Below are 18603 nucleotides of genomic sequence, written 5' to 3' on the forward strand. Positions count from 1 at the left end.
AGGGGGTTTTAGGACCCAGACAGGGAAGCAGCTGCTTTTTTTCTGGGGCTGCTGGTTTTCTTGGATCAGTAAGGATTCTCCCTCCCAGGTGGTCTCCCTCTGCCCCTGTTTCTTTTAGCATGCATGAGGGTGGGGCAGTAGAGAGAGAAGTCCAAGCCTTTTGCATAAACAGGGCCAAAGCCTTTTGCACACCAAGGGTTTTAGGAACTCCTGATGTCTGCCTGACTTCCCTGAGTATGGAAAAAAGGCAGAAAGCTGACGCCCCCTTCTGACTGCAGCTGTGCTCTGCAAAGCGGAGCAGGGAGAGGAGCCCCTTAAACTAAATCCTGTAGGTATTCCCAGGCTGGGAGGAAGTGGTGTAAGATCCAGCCCTGCTGTACAATTTTGACCCTGAGTCTGAGTGCCTGCAGAAAATGGAGTACTTGGTAGTTTGAGAGCCAGACCTAGGGACATGAGATGCTGGGTTAAAAAAAAAAAATCCAGCATGGGTTCAATGAGTCATTGGCAGATAGGAGCTCCCTACCCAGCTCACACAACTTTTTGAAAACATGGGGCCACTTGCTAGCATCTGAGGGAGGGAAAGGATTGCACTTTTATAAGAAGTTCTCTTTTGAATTTTCTTTCTTCCCTGTCCTCCTGAAACATTCCTTAGGACTGAGCTAATGGAAGTGCTTTTTGAGATTTTTTTTTCTACCTTCCCCTCACACATTCCTTCTGGGGTTTATCTCTCTAATTGCTTTTAGAAAAGACCTAAAGCCTCAAGTGTCTTGCCCGCTCCACTCAGTTGTGGCGCCACCTTGTGGCTAGAGGTGAAACTGCAGTAAATTTAAAAGAAAATTGCTACTGCTCCTACTAATCTAGAATGATATTAAATTGAATACATTTAAATAAAAGACTTATTAATAGTTAAACATTAATAATATTGAATTAAAATTAAAACCAAATTTCTAAAATTGAACAAAGCCAAAATTAAAGGGAATTAATTAAATGCAATATTAAGAAAAAATTTTAGAACACAATGCTATTAATAATAATATCAATAACAATAATTATTAATTTTCAATAACTATTATTAACCACCAACAACTATTATTAATTATTATTATTGTTAATAGATACTTGTTTATTGTTTACTTTTATTAATTATTAATAACATAATTTTTATAATAAATACACATTGTTATTAATTATTAACAATAGCAATTATAATAAATACATATTATTTATTGGTACTATCATTGTGCAACAATTATTTAGTTCCTTATATTAGCTCATTTTTTAAATTTTCTCTCAATGCCTTCCACAATAACTTTGAAGAAATTTGTGTCACCACTTTATGTTTTAGGAATTTTCACTGTTTAAACTGATGATTTATCAATACTCAGACTAGCTTAAGACAGACAGACTAGACATTATGGGAAATACTGCAACAAATCAAGGGAAATCAGGAAATATTCCTCCAGATTCACCCCTGCATACACTTTTTAATTCTTGGGGTGATCTTAATCTTCCTAAGGAGAATTGGATGACAAAAAATGAAAGCTAGGTTCTGTGTAAGGCCCAGATGGAAAATATTTTACATGGGCAAAATATGACTCTTGACTTCAAGATCTTAAAATATTTTAAGTTAGCCATTAAAAATAAAGATTCCAAAGATCATACATAATGGCTCTTGTAGTCATATGTTGATAAATGAACCATTCCCTTCAATGAGGAAACCATTCTTTCTTTGGAACAGACCATTCTGGTTTAACTTCTTCAGTTCCTCCTCCTGAACCCTTGATTAGATCTAGCAAAAAACACACTCTATCATCCTACCTGACCTGTGAGGAGGTGTCTTCTCATACTTGTGATATGGAAATCACTTTAAAAGACTGATATATATTAATTTAAGGTCGCCAAGAAATTCAGCTATGTAATTCCTAAATGAAAACTCAAGTCAGCAATCAACCTTTTATGGAGTTTTTAATTACAAACAGGAGGAAGAAAGGTATTAGAGAGAGAGAGAGACAGAGAGAGAGAGAGAGAGAGAGAGAGAGAGAGAGAGAGAGAGAGAGAGAGAGAGAGAGAGAGAAAGAGAGAGAGAAAGGGGAGAGAAGGGAATAGGGCTTAAATATCCCCTCTGCTTAGGCTGGGGCAAAGGCCCAAGCCCTTAGAAAGCTGAGGCAAAGAAAAGAGATCAGTCCCTATCACTCACGTGACCAAAATGGAGAAACAGTCTCAGGGGCCTCTACCTCCAGCCTCCTTCAGAGCAAGCCCTCCTCTCAGATCTCTCCAGGAGCTCTCTCTCCAGGACCTTTCTCCTCTCAGCCTCCTTCAGAGCAAAACCTCTCAGAGCAAAACCTCTCCCAAGTAAAACCTCCTCAGAGCAAAACTTCTTCCTCATGTCCTCAGACCCTGCTATCTTTAAGGAAACCATCTAACTCCCCTCCCCTCAGTACTTACATCTACTAATCAGTGTCGATGTCTCCCCTGTGCCAATGGTGGCTCTAGCTTAACCCAGGACCACCCAGAGGTCTGTTTCCTTTGCACATGTCTGTTGAAGGTCACATTCTCAAATAATTAAATCTTGATCTTTGCTGCAGCCCTTCCTAAATCCTGTTACTCTGAGTAGGGTGGAGATTGGAAGTTCCAAGACCTGGTTCTGTCATTCCAAGTATCTCTATTGTATCAATTCTAAAATCAATCATGACTCAAAGAACTTCCTGTTCTATGCTTAAGCATAGGTCAAAGCCCTTTCCATTGTTTAGCAAAAGGTTTCTGTCCTAAAGTAGTCTTAAGTAGGGAGGAGAAGGATCCTACCATGCCAAGGAGTTTCACATTCCAATAGAGTTCTTACTATCAGTAGGAAATTTTTCAAGTATGAAATTTCCCAATGGGGGAATTTCCAACATTTATAAGTCTAAGAAATTTTAAGGTTTACATACTGACCCAAACCAGGACTTGAACATTTCCAATCCTTTCCCTATCAGACCTTGCTAATCTGCCACTCTTCCCATACCTTTTCTTCTCAATCTATATCTCTACCCTCCCTTACCATCCCACTAATCATACCCTGGACAGTTTCCTTCTTCTCACTACCCAGTGCCAGCCCATCTCCCTTATCCCTACCTATACTATCCCTACCTGCCTTATCCTTCTCCCTACCCTCCTTCCCCTTACTGATCCCACCCACCTTACTATGACTCCTCCTCTAGACCTCACCCATCCTACTTTTCTCCTCCATGCCCCCAACTCACTCCCTGATCTTTTTGCCCTGCCTCCCCATCCCCTGACCAGCCCCTCCCTCTCCATTCACTCACTTCCTCCCCTTCCCCTACAAGCCTCATTACAACCCCCTCCATTGAAATCCAAAAAGAAGGCCAAGCTACAAATAAAGGTATTTTTCCTTTAAAAGATGTCCCTACTTATCATAAATGGGGAGATTTAGTAAACATTAGACATCATACACCTTTCTCTCTACAGGATATTGAAAGATTCAAAGAACACTTACCTTACTTTTAATTTGAGCCTATCCTGCTCATAAATAAGGTTAAAAGCATTTTCCACAATATACTCCCATATGTATTGATGTGGAAGATTTGCTCCAGGCCTTGCTAATGGAAAGAGAAAGAAATAAAATTCATTTTCTTCATAAAATCAGGCTCAGGGAGAGGGAACAGCTCATTGGCCAATTGAAGATCCCAAATGGTACCCAAATTCAGAGAAAGACTACTTACAACTATGGCCAGGCTAGAAATGAATTGATAAAAACTATGAAAGCTTGTTCTGATAAGTCTGGTACATGTACTAAATTCAAAAATCTTAAACAAGAAGATAATGAAAACCCCTTTCAGTTTATGGATAGGCTTATTGAGCTGGGAGGAAGATAAACAGAATTGGATCTTGCTAGGGGAAATGATATTAGACAAATCAAAACACAATTTGTGAAAAAGAGTTGTATGGTATTTAAGAATTATTTTATGACTCTATGTCCAAACTGGCCTACTATTGTCCTTGAAGTCTTAAAAAATGACAGTTTATCTTTTTGAGGGATACAAGGAAAAGGAGAAGTAGAACACTGATTTAGTAGAAATCTTAAGGAAGGAAATAAAGGAATTAATTGTTAAACAGGGTGCGAAGGATGAAGAGAACACTACTTTAGTGAAGACATTGAGGAAGGAAATAAAAGAATTAACTGAAACAGTTTGAAAGGCAAAACAGGGAGAGGTCATAGCTCCCTAATAAGAAAGAATCCACAAAACAACTACTAACATGTTATTTTTGTGGAATGGTGGGTCATGTAATTGTGAACTGTAAAAAAAGAAATCAAGAAAATAGAAGCTTCAGGAGTAATGATATTGATAGGAGGAATAATTATCAAATGAGGCAAATTAAAATTCACACCCAAACATCTGTACTCAGTGTGGGAACCCCACTCAGTATGAGGAATCCCATAGGTATGGATAATGAAATGTAGATGAATGATGGTATTTTGGAGGGGATGGAACTCAAAGATTCTGGAGGTGAATTTTAATCCTTTTCAGACTCCATTGCTTATTGATTTTAACGGTTTCAGTTTGTTCCCCTCCCCAGAATTAAGAAGTCTCTGTAACACAATTCTTTTTTTTTTTTTTTTAAATATATTTTATTTGGTCATTTCCAAGCATTATTCGTTAAAGACATAGATCATTTTCTTTTCCTCCCCCCCCCAACCCCCCATAGCCGACGCGTAAGTCCACTGGGCATTAGATGTTTTCTTGATTTGAACCCATTGCTTTGTTGATAGTATTTGCATTAGAGTGTTCATTTAGAGTCTATCCTCTGTCATGTCCCCTCAATCTTTGTATTCAGGCAGTTGCTTTTTCTCGGTGTTTCCACTCCCATAGTTTATCCTTTGCTTATGAATGGTGTTTTTTTTTTCTCCTGGATCCCTGCAAGTTGTTCAGGGACATTACACCACCACTAATGGAGAAGTCCATTACGTTCGATGATACCACAGTGTGTTTGTCTCTGTGTACAATGTTCTCCTGGTTCTGCTCCTCTCGCTCTGCATCACTTCCTGGAGGTTGTTCCAGTCTCCATGGAACTTCTCCACTTTATTATTCCTTTTAGCACAATAGTACTCCATCACCAACATATACCACAGTTTGTTCAGCCATTCCCCAATTGATGGGCATCCCCTCATTTTCCAGTTTTGGGCCACCACAAAGAGCGCAGCTATGAATATTTTTGTACAAGTCTTTGTGTCCATTATCTCTTTGGGGTACAGACCCAGCAGTGCTATGGCTGGGTCAAAGGGTAGATATTCTTTTGTCGCCCTTTGGGCATAGTTCCAAATTGCCCTCCAGAATGGTTGGATCAGTTCACAGCTCCACCAGCAATGAATTAATGTCCCTACTTTGCCACATCCCCTCCAGCATTCATTTCTTTCCTTTGCTGTTATGTTAGCCAATCTGCTAGGTGTGAGGTGATACCTCAGAGTTGTTTTGATTTGCATCTCTCTGATTATAAGAGATGTAGAACACTTCTTCATGTGCTTGTTAATAGTTTTGATTTCTTTATCTGAGAACTGCCTATCCATTTCCCTTGCCCATTTATCAATTGGAGAATGGCTTGATTTTGTGTACAATTGATTTAGCTCTTTATAAATATGAGTAATTAAACCTTTGTCAGAGGTTTCTATGAAGATTTTTTCCCAATTTGTTGTTTCCCTTCTGATTTTAGTTATATTGGTTTTGTTTGTACAAAAGCTTTTTAGTTTGATGTAGTCAAAATTATTTATTTTACATTTTGTGATTCTTTCTATATCTTGCTTGGTTTTAAAGCCTTTCCCCTCCCAAAGGTCTGACATGTATACTATTCTGTGTTTACCCAATTTACTTATGGTTTCCTTCTTTATGTTTAAGTCACTCACCCATTTTGAATTTATCTTGGTGTAGGGTGTGAGGTGTTGATCTATTCCTAGTCTCTCCCACACTGTCTTCCAATTTTCCCAGCAGTTTTTATGAAATAGTGGATTTTTGTCCCAAAAGCTGGGATCTTTGGGTTTATCGTATACTGTCTTGCTGAGGTCGCTTTCCCCCAGTCTATTCCACTGATCTTCCTTTCTATTTCTTAGCCAGTACCAAATTGTTTTGATGACTGCTGCTTTGTAATATAGTTTTAGGTCAGGGACTGCAAGGCCCCCATCATATGTGTTTTTTTTCATTATTTCCCTGGATATCCTTGATCTTTTGTTCTTCCAAATGAACTTTGTTATGGTTTTTTCTAAATCAGTGAAGAAGTATTTTGGTAGTTCAATGGGTATGGCACTAAATAGATAAATAAGTTTGGGTAGGATGGTCATTTTTATTATATTGGCTCGTCCTATCCATGAGCAGTTAATGTTTTTCCATTTGTTCAAGTCTAGTTTTAGTTGTGTGGCGAGTGTTTTGTAGTTGTGTTCATATAGTTCCTGTGTTTGTCTTGGGAGGTAGATTCCTAGGTATTTTATTTTGTCTAAGGTGATTTTGAATGGGATTTCTCTTTCTAGTTCTTGCTGCTGAGCTTCTGTAACACAATTCTAAATACAAGATATTTGTAGTTTACTGTTAACCACTTCATAAGTTATTGCAATTGAAATATTCTGTTACACTGTCTTTATTTGTGCCTCCCCTATGCTTGTACTAAAGAACATATCATTGTAAAAAGCTCATAAACAACCTTTTATTCCTTTTTTGCCTTTGTTAATTGTCACACATAGATGTTTGGCCTCTATCAACCTGGTTTCAACATGCATACAAGTTTTGGAGAATTTAATTATCTAATAATCTCAATTGATTTTAATGTGTCTTCAGAAGTGATTTTCAGATATCTGGGAGCACTACTACCTCTGACTGATGATTTTCCTGCCTCTGATTTGTTTTTAACAAGTTGTAAGGGTCTATTTGTAGTTGAAATAAAGCGCAATAGCACTGTTGTATTCTCCTATCTCTGCATTTATTGAACATGTAATGGATGAGACATCTGAAGTGATTTTCACTTTTTAGTCCTTGGTTCCACATGAAAATTGGTGGGACATATTGGAGACAGTTCTGTTGTACTGTTACTGTCTCATATCAAGAGGAAGGGAGGTGCCCAAATGGCTTAGTTACCCTGTGATGTGTTATAATTTCATCTAGGAGGTGGGGATTATGTTTCCTGTGAAGCCAATAGCTTCAAAATGGATTTAATATACTTGGAACTCTTCAGTTTATTCTACCCTACCACCAGTATAATCTAGATTCTTGGTGACATTTTTAGACCCAAAAAATTCTCATCAAATGTACATAGGTTTTTCTGGTTTCTCTCCTCCCAAATTTTGGAATGATAGAAATAATAGACTTTGTTAAAAAATATCTCATCCATGGTTGAAAGATTGACTAGATCTGTAGAAATTGTGACAAATATTCATGATTCCAAAGGTTTTTTACATGTCACACAACAAGTCATGTGAATCCTAATGATAGTGGGTTTGTTTGCTATTGTCATACAGTGGACTCTTATAATTTTGGGGATTTTAGTACTTGTTACAATCTGTATTGGTTGTTGTACTGGCTGTTTTTAAAAAGGCTTTTACCTGGTGAAAAAAAAATCATGTACACTCACACTGTGAATCCTGGTCAAATTAAGAGAGAGTCGGGTCTCATTTTTGAGTGAGCAACCATTTGTGTTGTGCCTCTGCTTGACTAACGCATTGTCATATGGAATTCGAACTGAGAAAGTATTATTTTTCATTATTTTTCTATATATTTGCAATAGGATGTTTGATTTTTTCTTTTTTTCTTTCTTTTTTCCTATCCTTGGTAATATTTGAAGTACATGAAGTCAGTATTAAAGTTTTTTTATTTGAAGGATAAAGTTTACAGTATCCATTGGCCCTAATAACTCTGCATACCCAAAAACTTTAGACTATGTAAACCTGTACTTTATTGATAAATGCTATGGGATTGTGATTAATGATTGTGTTTGACTCCAGGAGAAGGGAATAAAACAGCTAATATACAGTGCCAAGTAGCACAAGGTCAAAAAGGACAAAACCAATCCAGTGAGGATTGTTGAACTTCTATGCCTATACAAAAGGACTTGAACCTAATGTGAGAATCAATGTTGAGAGCCTTGGCATATGTTAAGATGCAGGACATTGTACCACACTCCCTGTGCTCAGTTAAGTACCTCAGTTTGGCTATCATCCTGGCTCCCCCTAAAGGTGATGGTGAAGGCACAATTAGACCAGGGAGTGTTTTTTTCCATTTGCTACTAAAACCTAGTCCCTTCTCTCATAGTTTGGCAATTTTCAGTAGTCCTGGCTGCAAATGTATTTTTGCTATTGTCCTAAAGGCTTGTGGGACATAAGTCATTTTATTTGGACCTTGCCTGTGATTCAAGAACCTGTTACAGGTTTATTTGTTTTACTCAGAATTTTATACACATAAGATTTTTATTTTTTTATCATTTCTGTACTTTTTATTTTTATATAGAATTTAATTTTTGCTTTTTATTTGGGTTTTTTGGGGGGTGGTTTGTTTCTTTTTCTTTTGACAATTGTTTCAATATACCTCGTAACTCTGTGTGTGTGACGTATCTCAGTGTGATCCTGGTGTTTGTCAACACCCTTTTCAGGGGGGATTGTGTAATTATCCTAAACCCAAGATTTAAAATTTTTTGGAGAAATTTCAGGAAAAGAAACTTGTCAACACCCTGAATCAAGAAAGTAGATCCTTTTGGAGAAGGTGCTATAAAGATGCCTAAAGAAGCCACACACTGCATCAAAAGATCCAGAATGAACTTTGGGATATAATGAACTGAACTGAAGGGGGTTGAACATACTTATTCTGAATGTAAACTCTTATGCCAAAGAGGATTGTCCCCTAATTGGCATTTTGTCAATGCATCTATCAATCAGTTTTTGCATTTTTCCTCTCATATTTCCCTCTTATCTCTAACTATTTTAACTTTCTCTTAAAAATGTAACATTGTATGTGTTTTTTAGCTAGAAGGCATTTAGAGGTTAAAATAGTTAGATTTAAATGATCCGTTGGGGAGACTGGTCTCCCAAAGGATCAAAGAGAGGGTTGTGCCAATGGGATCTTATCCCCTTCCCCTCCCCCCTGGAGGGCTGGCCCAGTTTGTCAAACATTCCTCACATACCACAGTTCCATCCTGAATATCTCTTTTGACATGGACAGCTGCCTGAGAGACAGTTGAGGGGGAAGAGGAAGATGCTGGCAGAATAGAGACACAGGGTATGAGAAATTAGAGTAGGAAAGATTTAACTTCATGCTTATTTACATTTTCTATTAATAAGCTTTATGAAAAATAATAACTGGTAGATATATTAATATTACTTATAACAAGTGACATTCCCATGTGAGGTACCTTGGTGTCTGGGGTAGAAGCACAGGTATACATTGTTTTTGACATATTAGGTCCTGATCTGAAAGGTGGATGAGTTTCATATCTCAGAGAATCTAGTGATGTTTGAGAAGCAAAGACAAGGTACACATCCGTGTTAAAATCCTTATCATAAGACTAGGGAAAATACAACTAAAACAGTAGGAAATGTATCTCTCAGAGAATTCATTGTTTATTTAGATGGTCATTTTGGTTGCATCAGGCCTAGCTTTCTTCTAACACCAGCATTCCTAGGATCAAGGATCGAGGAATCCCTCATGTACTCTTTTTGACTTGAGATTCCTCTAGACACTTGGGGTGCCCCAGGGGACCCTATATGCCCCCTCCTATGAATGTTAAGGGATATATAAAGATAAAATTTTCCATGCTTGTTCTTCTTTTGAAAGAAACAACATACACAAATATAAGTATATACAAAATACAGAGTGAACAAGAAGTTTTAATTTAGTATGAAACTACATAAAGAATTGTGGTTCTCCATGTATATACAAAGTAAATGCAAAGATAATTTGAGGTGGGAGCTCAGGAAAGACCTATGAAGGGGGTAGCATTTAAATTTAATTTAGAGGAAGTTAGGGATTGAAAAAGTATAATTGAGGACAGTATGTGCTATTCCCAGATAGATGGATAGCCTGTATAAATGCAAAGCAACAGGAGATGGGATGCTCATCTTAATTATATAAAATGGTTCCATTATATCTATCGCTCACTCAAATCAATAAATATTCATTAAGTGCCTTCTCTGTGCCAGGCACTTAAGTGCTAGGGGTACAGGAAGAAGGCTAAAGATAGTCCTCACCATTAAGTAGCTAATAATCTAATGTGAGATAACATGCAAACAAATACATACTGCCAACCTGGAAAAACACTGAACCACTAAAGCACAAAAACTGCTCTTATGACCAGCACAGTCATACACATACAAACAACACCACATAAAGCTTTCAAACTCTGAGACTCTGGGAACAATGCCTGAGGGGGTGATGGTAGAAAAAATGAATGATAATTGGGAATTTCATTGGAACCAAATAGCTTGTGGTTCCATTTATACCTGAGGGAATGTAACTGAAGAGAAACTGGTTACATAGGTGCTTGGAAAAGAGGTTGTAGGCTGAGTTAAAAATATCTGGAGGAGACTTAAGTAGAATAAGAGAAATTAAGAAAACAAAATAGGGTACTTAAGACTTGACTACCTCAATCACTCCTATCCAGGGTATTCAATGGGTGCTTCATGGTTTAATGTTCAGTCTGGATAAAAAGGTCAGTCTGGAGTTTCTTGAGGCCAAATTCCCGTGGGCGAAATGTAAATTTGAGGTTTAATAAAACAAGGTTGTTAATATAAAGCAAACTACTGACGAGATGAATAGGAACTAAGTAAAAGAGAGAAAACACTGTAATTAAGAGGGGTTAGGGAAGACTTCCTGTAGAAAGCGCGATTTTTATTAGAGCTTAAAGGAAGCCAGGAAAATTAGTAGTCAGAGTGGAGAATGATATAAATCTGATAAAACACAGAACCACCAAAGCCAATCTTTAATCAGGGCAAGGGAGACAATGCTCAAATAGCCGCCATACAAAGTCACACAGAGTTAAGCAATCTGGGACTCTGGGAACATTGTCTTTGGGAAAGACACAAAAAATGGGAATTTCTGGAGAACTGAAGAATTTGGAGTTATGTTTATACCTTAGAGAGTACTGTAGACAAAGAAGAACTGATGGACTTCCTAGAAGTTTTGGGAAGAAAGAGTAGCCAGGAGCTAGAATACCTAGGAGAGCTCTAAATTAAAAAAAAAAAAACCAAGAAGACCAAAAGAATACTTAAGATATTATTACATTTCCTATTTCTATTCATAGTGCTCAATTAGTACTTGATGGGGAGAAGGATAAATTTAAAGTTTCTTAAAACAAGTTTGTGAAGGGAGAATGTTCCAGGCATGGGGGACTTCCAGAAAGTATGAACTAGTTAGGAAATCAGTGTCACTGACTAGAAGAGTACTTCCTAGTTTGTAAAGTAGAGAAAGGGGGCTAGGTTATGAAGAACTATGAATGACAGCATTTTTGTATTTATTACTGGAGCCAACAGTCCATAATCTTGAAATTTTCTCTGGGACTAGAAGTCAAAGGATCTAAACTAACCTTTCAGGTTTAACCTGCAAGCAATAACATGGTGCATAGACCTAGCCTGCAGGTAGACATTGGATAGAAGTGAGATATGAGAGTACTGGAGGTAATACTATCTGAAAGAACTTCTGAGGAAAAGAAAATATTGTTGTAGCATAAATGTGCCTCTCAGGCTTGGTGCATACAGAGTCAGCCTGGAGTTCTGCAAAATTGCCAAGCAAATCAGGTAGGCACAACAAATATCTACCTGACACTGAAGAGAAGCATTGCTTTTTTTGTTGTTTTGTTTTTTTAAACCTTCCAGGAAAACAACACCAGGTCAGGGAATACAAATATAAAAGCTAGATTGCCCCTATCCTCAAGGAAGTGTTCATTGATGCTCCATTTTTGACCCCTCTTTCCCACCACCAAATCCTACCTCCCATCTTCCTTGCTGGGAAAGCCTACAATTTTCCCAGTATCATTTTCTTCTTTCTTTTCACCAATTGTAATGTTGAGTCCTAAACACAAACAAAAAAACAGAACAGTTGGTTAGAAAACATGCTAAGGCAGTGGGAATGAGAGCTGGTAGTCAGGCACCTCAATACAAATTATTCATTTGAGCAGCATGGAACTTATTCTAACTCTTCCTGTACATTTACTTTATAGTCTTAAAATAGAGGTACTGACTTCCGGTCAAGAGGGCGGCTGAGAGAAAGCTAAAGTTCAGATCTCCAGAAAACCCTTCCCGACCGATCTCAAACTATAAGCTCCTAAGGTACCTAAATTCAAAACGATCAACAGCATAGACCCTGGGAATCCTCCTCCTAGATCTGGACCTGGATCAAAAGGTACAGCCCCCCTCAAAAGTCAGAACCCGAGATCACTCGGACATAAGGGGTAGGAGTGCAGAGTCCAAGGCTGCGGGAAGCCATGGCCCCTCCCCGCTCAGAGAGCAGGGTAGTCTGAAACAACAGCAACCCTCAGGGCAGGCAAGACAGCCTCACCAGCTGGATCCTGCTATCCAAGTCTCAGTGAAAGTCACTGCCCTCGGAGCTCCGGGAAGCCGCAACTCCTTCCCTCGCAGAGAGCAGGGTCGTCTGAAACAACAGCAACCCTCAGGATTGAAAAAATAGCCTCACGGCCAGCTATTCTGAAGGCAACTTCCGGAAAGCATCCCGACCCAGTCCAGTCGAGGGGGCACCTTAGCAGCAGGGAAGCAGATAGAGCCGGGGGAGAGTGTGGCCCCCTGGTCCAACCCTTCCATTCCAGTTCCAGTGAAAGTCATTGCCGGAAGGCATACTCAATTTAACCCAGGGAAAGCTCATAGAACCAACAATCTGCCCAGGACTAAAGCCTCTGAACACCAGACAGAGATAAGAAAAGCTAATCCTCCCCATTCAGAGATGGCAAACTCCACAGAAGCACAGAAGCCCCAAAAAAGAAAAATAAGAAGAAAGGGGCGACTTTGGACACATTCTATGGAGCCAAAATACAAAATACAGAGGAGATAGAAGACGATACACAAGAAAATGCTCTGAAATCTTCCAAAGGAAATGGAAACTCTCCACAAACACATGAAGAATTTGAATCAGAAATGACCAAAAAGATGGAAGCATTCTGGGAGGAAAAATGGGAAATAATGCAAAAGAAATTCACGCATCTACAAAACAAGTTTGACCAAAGTGAAAAAGGAAAACCAGGCTTTAAAGGTCAGAATCAGGCAACTGGAAGACAACGATCATGTAAAAGAGCAAGAATTAATAAAGCAAAACCAAAATACCAAGAAATTAGAAGAGAACATAAAATATCTCACCGACAAAGTGACAGATCTGGAAAACAGAGGGAAAAGAGATAATTTAAGAATAATTGGACTTCCAGAAAAGCCAGAAATAAACACCAAACTCGACATCATGATACAAGATATAATCAAAGAAAATTGCCCAGAGATTCTAGAACAAGGGGGTAATACAGCCACTGACAGAGCTCACAGAACACCTTCTGCACTAAACCCCCAAAAGACAACTCCCAGGAATGTAATTGCCAAATTCCAAAGCTCTCAAACAAAAGAAAAAAATCCTACAGGAAACCAGAAAAAGACAATTTAGATATAAAGGAATGCCAATTAGGGTCACACAAGACCTTGCAAGTTCTACTCTGAATGATCGTAAGGCATGGAACATGATCTTCAGAAAGGCAAGAGAGCTGGGCCTTCAACCAAGAATCAGCTACCCATCAAAATTGACTATATACTTCCAAGGGAAAGTATGAGCATTCAACAAAATAGAAGACTTCCAACTTTTTGCAAAGAAAAGACCAGAGCTCTGGAAAAAGATTGATACTGAAAAACAAAGAGCAAGGAATACCTGAAAAGGTAAATATTAAGGAAAGGGGAAAAATGTTATCTTCTTCTTCTACTCAAACTCTCTTCTATAAGGACTACATTTATATCAATCTATGTATACTAACATGTGGGGAAAATGTAATGTATAAATAGGGGGTAAAGAAAGATCAAATAGAATAACCTTTCTCACACAAAGATTCACATGGGAAGGGGAGGGGAAGAAAACTCCTATAAGAAGGAGTGGAAGAGAGGATTTTTTACTTAAACCTTAATCTCAGGGAAATCAACTCTGAGAGGGAAAAACATCCAGATCCATTGGGATCTTGAATTCTATCTTACCCAACACGGGTAGGGAGAAGGGAAAACCAAGGGGGGAGGGGGAGAGGGAAAACAAAAAGGGAGGAAAAGATAGGGGGGAGGGGGAGGGAACAAAAAGGGAGAGACTAAAAAGGGAAACATCAAGGGAGGGGACAAGGGGGACTGATTCAAAGTAAATCACTGGATTAAAAGGTAGAGCCGAAGAAGAAAAGGTTAGAATTAGGGAAGGCTATCAAAATGCCAGGGAGTCCACAAATGACAATCATAACTTTGAACGTGAATGGGATGAACTCACCCATAAAACTTAGACGAATAGCAGAATGGATTAGAATCCAAAACCTTACCATATGTTGTCTTCAAGAAACACACATGAGGCAGGTTGAAACCAATAAGGTCAGAATTAAAGGATGGAGTAAGACCTTCTGGGCTGACAGAAAGAAGGCAGGAGTGCTAATCATGATATCTGATAAAACCAAAGCAAAAATAGACCTGATCAAAAGGGATAGGGAAGGTAATTATATTTTGTTAAAAGGGACTTTAGACAATGAGGAAATATCATTAATCAACATGTATGCACCAAATAATATAGCACCCAAATTTCTAATGGAGAAACTAGGAGAATTGAAGGAAGAAATAGACAGTAAAACCATATTAGTGGGAGACTTAAACCAACCATTATCAAATTTAGATAAATCAAATCAAAAAATAAATGAGAAAGATGTCAAAGAAGTGAATGAAATCTTAGAAAAATTAGAATTAATAGACATATGGAGAAAAATAAATAGGGATAAAAAGGAATACACCTTCCTCTCAGCACCACATGGCACATTCACAAAAATTGACCATACATTAGGTCACAGAAACATGGCACACAAATGCAGAAAAGCAGAAATAATGAATGCAGCCTTCTCAGATCACAAGGCAATAAAAATAATGATTAGTAATGGTACATGGAAAACCAAATATAAAACCAATTGGAAATTAAACAATATGATACTCCAAAACCGTTTAGTTAAAGAAGAAATCATAGAAACAATTAATAATTTCATCGAGGAAAATGACAATGGCGAGACATCCTTTCAAACCTTTTGGGATGCAGCCAAAGAGGTAATCAGAGGTAAATTCATATCCCTGAATGCTTATATTAACAAACTAGGAAGAGCAGAGATCAATCAATTGGAAATGCAAATGAAAAAACTCGAAAGCGATCAAATTAAAACCCCCCAGCAGAAAACCAAACTAGAAATCCTAAAAATTAAGGGAGAAATTAATAAAATCGAAAGTGATAGAACTATTGATTTAATAAATAAGACAAGAAGCTGGTACTTTGAAAAAAAAAACAAAATAGACAAAGTACTGGTCAATCTAATTAAAAAAAGGAAGGAAGAAAGCAAATTAACAGCATTAAAGATGAAAAGGGGGACAGCACCTCTGATGAAGAGGAAATTAAGGCAATCATTAGAAATTACTTTGCCCAATTATATGGCAAGAAATACACCAATTTAGGAGATATGGATGAATATATACAAAAATACAAACTGCCTAGACTAACAGAAGAGGAAATAGAATTCTTAAATAATCCCATATCAGAAATTGAAATCCAACAAGCCATCAAAGAATTTCCTAAGAAAAAATCCCCAGGACCTGATGGATTCACCAGTGAATTCTATCAAACATTCAGAGAACAATTAATCCCAATACTATACATACTATTTGACATAATAAGCAAAAAGGGAGTTCTGCCAAACTCCTTTTACGACACAAACATGATGCTGATTCCAAAACCAGGCAGGTCAAAAACAGAGAAAGAAAACTATAGACCAATCTCCCTAATGAATATAGATGCAAAAATCTTAAATAGGATACTAGCAAAAAGACTCCAGCAAGTGATCAGAAGGATCATTCACCATGATCAGGTAGGATTTATACCAGGGATGCAGGGCTGGTTCCACATCAGGAAAACCATCCACATAATTGACCACATCAACAAGCAAACCAGCAAGAACCACATGATTATCTCAATAGACGCAGAAAAAGCATTTGATAAAATTCAACACCCATTCCCACTAAAAACACTAGAAAGCATAGTACTAGAAGGGTCATTCCTAAAAATAATAAACAGTATATATCTAAAACCATCAGCTAATATCATCTGCAATGGGAAAAATTAGATGCATTCCCAATAAGATCAGGAGTGAAACAAGGATGCCCATTATCACCTCTACTATTTGACATTGTACTAGAAACACTAGCAGTAGCAATTAGAGAAGAAAAAGAAATTGAAGGCATCAAAATAGGCAAGGAGGAGACCAAGTTATGACTCTTTGCAGATGACATGATGGTCTCCTTAAAGAATCCTAGAGATTCAACCAAAAAGCTAATTGAAATAATCAACAACTTTAGCAAAGTTGCAGGATACAAAATAAACCCACATAAATCATCAGCTTTTCTATATATCTCCAACACAGCTCAGCAGCAAAAACTAGAAAGAGAAATCCCATTCAAAATCACCTTAGACAAAATAAAATACCTAGGAATCTACCTCCCGAGACAAACACAGGAACTATATGGATACAAGTACAAAACACTCTCCACACAACTAAAACTTGACATGAGCAATTGGAAAAACATTAACTGCTCATGGATAGGATGAGCCAATATAATAAAAAGGACCATCCTACCCAAACTTTTTTATCTATTTAGTGCCATAGCCATTGAACTACCAAAATACTTCTTCACTGATTTAGAAAATCCATAACAAAGTTCATTTGGAAGAACAAAAGATCAAGGATATCCAGGGAAATAATGAAAAAAAAAACACATATGATGGGGGCCTTGCAGTCCCTGACCTTAAACTATATTACAAAGTAGCAGTCATCAAAACAATTTGGTACTGGCTAAGAAACAGAAAGGAAGATCAGTGGAATAAACTGGGGGAAAGCAACCTCAGCAAGACAGTATATGATAAACCCATAGATCCCAGCTTTTGGGACAAAAATCTACTATTTGATAAAAACTGCTGGGAAAATTGGAAGACAGTGTGGAAGAGACTAGGAATAGATCAACACCTCACACCCTACACCAAGATAAATTCAAAATGGGTGAGTGACTTAAACATAAGGAAGGAAACCATAAGTAAATTGGGTAAACACAGAATAGTATACATGTCAGACCTTTGGGAGGGGAAAGGCTTTAAAACCAAGCAAGACATAGAAAGGATTACAAAATGTAAAATAAATAATTTTGACTACATCAAACTAAAAAGCTTTTGTACAAACAAAACCAATGTAACTAAAATCAGAAGGGAAACAACAAATTGAGAAAAAATCTTCATAGAAACCTCTGACAAAGGTTTAATTACTCATATTTATAAAGAGCTAAATCAATTGTACAAAAAATCAAGCCATTCTCCAATTGATAAATGGGCAAGGGATATGGATAGGCAGTTCTCAGATAAAGAAATCAAAACTATTAATAAGCACATGAAGAAGTGTTCTAAATCTCTTATAATCAGAGAGATGCAAATAAAAACAACTCTGAGGTATCACCTCACACCTAACAGATTGGCTAACATAACAGCAAAGGAAAGTAATGAATGCTGGAGGGGATGTGGCAAAGTAGGGACATTAATTCATTGCTGGTGGAGTTGTGAACTGATCCAATCATTCTGGAGGGCAATTTGGAACTATGCCCAAAGGGCAACAAAAGAATGTCTGCCCTTTGATCCAGCCATAGCACTGCTGGGTCTGTACCCCAAAGAGATAATGGACAAAAAGACTTGTACAAAAATATTCTTAGCTGCGCTCTTTGTGGTGGCCAAAAACTGGAAAACGAGGGGATGCCCATCAATTGGGTAATGGCTGAACAAATTGTGGTATATGTTGGTGATGGAATACTATTGTGCTCAAAGGAATAATAAAGTGGAGGAATTCCATGGAGACTGGAACAACCTCCAGGAAGTGATGCAGAGCGAGAGGAGCAGAACCAGGAGAACATTGTACACAGAGACTAATACACTGTGGTATAATCGAATGTAATGGACTTCTCCATTAGTGGAGGTGTAATGTCTGTGAACAATTTGCAGGGATCTAGGAGAAAAAAACACTATTCATAAGCAAAGGATAAACAATGGGAGTGGAAACACGGAGGAAAAGCAACTGCCTGAATACAGTGGTTGAGGGGACATGACAGAGGAGAGACTCTAAATGAACACTCTAATGCAAATATTATCAACATAGCAATGGGTTCAAATCAAGAAAACATGTAATGCCCAGTGGATTTACGCGTCGGCTATGGGGGGTGCGGGGTGGAAAAAAATGATCTATGTCTTTAATGAATAATGCTTGGAAATGATCAAATAAAATATAATTAAAAAAATAAAATAGAGGTACTACTTTTCTGACTGACTCTACAGAGGCAATAACCGTGTT

The sequence above is a fragment of the Monodelphis domestica genome, chromosome 1 (genome assembly GCF_027887165.1).
Source record: "Monodelphis domestica isolate mMonDom1 chromosome 1, mMonDom1.pri, whole genome shotgun sequence".
Lineage (NCBI taxonomy): Eukaryota > Metazoa > Chordata > Mammalia > Didelphimorphia > Didelphidae > Monodelphis > Monodelphis domestica.